Here is a 3,805-nt window from a genome sequence, read left to right as displayed (position 1 = left end):
ACATCTCATGAGAATCTCCATCCGTGATGTACCGAGGGCAAGAAAAAAACACACCTTCTGTACATCTGGTTGCCGGACGTGCTGGTAGACTTTTTCTTCAGGTAAGACATACTGCTTGTAGGACTGGAGCTTTCTTCAAACAACATACAGAGCGCCTGCTGAATAAAAAAAAGCTAATGATGAGTGTGTACAGGTGTGCTTTATACTCCTCCGGTTATTCCGTCACACCTTACCGTTCTAGCAACAGGCCAATAGGATTGGAGTGATTTCATTCACGTTCAGACCTGCTTCGCCTAGAGGCGTTCCCATAGTGTCGTAACCGACGCAGTTCGAGTTCCCTCGAAGGGGAACCAAGTCTTTTCTTCTCGTCTTCATTCCAGGGTTTCATACAGAGCTGATGGAGAACATGTGAAACTAATCTGAGAGTAGAACTGAGGCAGTTTTCCTCCTGAAACACCACAAAGTACAGAGTTCATGTTTAGAGCAGAAGAGCGTTTGTCAGTCAGTCTATGTCCTTTCAGCTTTCCTCACTAAAACAGCTTTGTCACAGAGAAATGAGCAGAGTTTTCTGTCATTTGGTGCTTTTTACAACCAACTTTTTGTTTGTTTGTCTGAAATGCATCTAAAACAGGCACCATGAGGGTTCCCCTTCAAGGGAACTCGAACTGCGTCGGTTACGACACTATGGGAACAGGTAGCAGGTCTGAACGTGAATGAAATCACTCCAATCCTATTGGTTTGTTGCTAGAACGGTAAGGTGTGACGGAATAACTGGAGGAGTATAAAGCATAGCTGAGGCGGCCCGGCGGCTTCACTCATGGGGTTCACAGCGTGATCTGTCGGAGGATTGCGGGACGGCTGAGGCTTTTTCCCGACCTTCACCCGCTGGCTCCGACGCTTCCTTGCTTCAAGCAATAAAGTCTGTCTAAGTCAAAATGAAGCACTGGCATCGGACGGCAAACACTTTTTCCATAGTAGTAAATGATTGGATCTACCATTTACACACTGTTGCTCTAAATCTAAAGCTCTGCTGCTTTCACAGGCTCATGTGTACGTCTCCATACAATGATCCAGAGTGAAAGTAATCTTCTAAGAGGTGCTGAAAAGTACTCTGTAAACACCAATACAATGTTCAAACAGAAAATATTTATTTGGCAACAAATGAATCAGAAACCAGAAACATAGAAACTTAGAAATCATTTTAACTTTCATTATTAAAAATTTTACAATACTGTACTGTAGTGCTGAATTAAAATAATTAATTGTTGCAGCCTGTTCTAATTTGTGGAAGCCAATGTAAAGCAGCTCCAGTTGGGCTGGACTCTCAGTCCAGCTTCTCTCATTGTTGACCTGTGGCTGATCACATGATCAGTAAGTGTGGCCCTGATCTCATCAGTGATCTCCTTCCTTCTCTTCTCTGCCCTCGTCCTCCTCCTCTTCTTCCAACTCTTCCTCCTAGAACTTGTCCCTGTTGTCGTCCCCTGCCTCTCCCTCCTCCTCCTCTTGCTCTCTGTCCACTGTTGGCATCCATTGTTCGAAACAGGTAATCTGACCTTTGACCTATGCATAGGTCTACTGCAGCCTGAAGCAGTGATTGGTTACTGATCAGTTAAGCAGTTAGTGTTTGCAAATGTGAGGAGAGGCTGTGTGACCTGGTGAAGAAGCGCAGCGTTTTGATTGGTTGTGTTTGGAAAAGGAAAGCAGCTCACTTCCTGTTAGATTTTTGTGTCTTAGGTAGAGAACCTGTCCCTTACTTATTGCTCGGTCAGAGTGTGACATTTCCTCCACGCTGGCCAGGGACTTGACCACAGGTTGGTTTGATCCAGTCATTAGAAACAAGTGTGCAGAATCATGAGTCGTTCTGTGTGAAAGATGACAGCTGTGTTGTAGTTGTGTTTAACTTTTGCAACACAAGTGCATCACGGTGCAAAATGTGTTTTAGTGAGTGAGAATGTGTTTAGAGTTTTGCAAAAAGAGTGGACAAGATTTGCAAACAGGGTCTTACCGACCTGAACTTGTTTAAGGTTTTGCCAAAAGAGCGACTGTTTCGACAAATGGGTTTAGGCCACTGAGCGCTGGGGTCAGAGAACGGGCTTTAGTGTTTGAGCAACTGTGAAAAAGTGTAATAAACTGAACTCGACTCTCTGGTACCTTCAACACAAAACACATACTGCCACCTACTGGTCACCTGTCACAGCACATCAGGCCTGCTGCAAGAGATCTTGGCGTCTGATTAGAAAGCAGTTTCTGCTTTGAGCAACACGTCTCCAAGTTTGTCCAGTCACGTTTTTATCACCTCAGAAATATTGCAAAAATGAGAGCTGCAGAAACTGTTGTACGTGCTTTTGTTTCCTCGTGCCTTGATCACTGCAGCAGCCTCTTCTCTTGTCTCAATCAAAGAACCTTGAGACGACTGCAGACTGTGCAGGACTCAGCTGCTCAGCTTTAAACCAGAACCAAGAGGTCCGATCACATCACACCTGTTTGAACCTCTTTACGTCGGCTCCCTGTTTGTTTCAGGACTGATTTTAAGATCTTATTGATCACTTTTCAGGCTCTCCAGGACCTGGCTCCAGATTAGATTTTGGATCTTTTAACTCCTTATGAGCCTTTGTGTAGTTTAACTTCAGAAGGTCGTCTGTCCGTCTGTCAGACTGGGCCAAAGTTATACTTTCAATACTGAGGGGGGATACGAGCGGCCCCTCCCAACTTAGACTGATCCTCGTTTTTGCTTAAGTCTGATTGGCTCATGGCGCAGATTATAGGAGTTTACTTTCCATCTGGTTTGTGTGACAAGTTCAACAGAGACGGTAAATATGGCATAAAGAAAAGAAATGTTTGCACAAGAGGCAGCTAAATGTCCCAAATTAACGACCAAATTTCACATTCCTAAATACTATTTACAACCTGAGATCTGATGGGAAGAATATTTGTGAGCTGGAAACTCTTCTTCACCGTCTTTCCCATGTGACCTGAATGCAGCATCAGTGTTACAGGGTGTGACTCCTGTGAACAAAGTGACATAGTGTGATATTCCATCTATTTAAATGTCTCTTTACTGATGCTGTTTGAAGCTGCCAAAGGCTCAGTGAAGTGTTCCCATGTCTTCCTGCAGTGAACATCACAGCAGGTTAACAAGTGAAGTGTGGAAAGTGATGCACAACACAAGAGGGCGCCTTCATCCTGCTAACCAGGGATGTAGTGGAGGTTAAAGCTCCTTAGCTCACTTTGGCTGCACTTTGAGTTCACAACATGTTTTTAGGCTGATAAAAAGCTTCCTAGTAAAAGTGCATTGTGTCACACATCATGGTAAATGGTGTCAAAGCACTAAAAGTGCTAAAAGATACAATCTCTGTTTGCTTCCTTAAAAATCCAGTCAGCTCTCTGTGTGAAGTTCAGGCGGCCATCAGTCACAGCTCCCAGATGTTTAAACTGCTGACAGTTTCTACAGGGGATCCAGTGAAGGTCAAAGGGTGAACTTTATCAGGAGACTCTTGTGTGTTGCTGGATAAGATCAGTTCTTTGGTTTCACCTCCATTTATTAAACCCGCTCTCCTCACACCACTGCTGCAGAGAAACTACATGATTAAAATATGGGCCATCTTTTGCAGAGTCCCCCTCACACAGAAGGCCAACCAGGGCCACATCATCAGCACACTGTAGGAAGTTAAAGTGGGAGACTTGGAATTTAAACTGTGGTGGTTTTGGGGGGGGAGCCGACAGGCGCCAGAGCCCCTGTAACACAGACCTTGGCCCCCTTCTGAACGAAAAGTCTACAATAATCATAGTAACATATCTTCCTTGC

Source organism: Micropterus dolomieu, linkage group LG01 (genome assembly GCF_021292245.1).
Source record: "Micropterus dolomieu isolate WLL.071019.BEF.003 ecotype Adirondacks linkage group LG01, ASM2129224v1, whole genome shotgun sequence".
Classification (NCBI taxonomy): Eukaryota; Metazoa; Chordata; class Actinopteri; order Centrarchiformes; family Centrarchidae; genus Micropterus; species Micropterus dolomieu.
The sequence above is the reverse complement of the archived record's forward strand: the minus strand, read 5'-3'. Positions refer to the sequence as shown.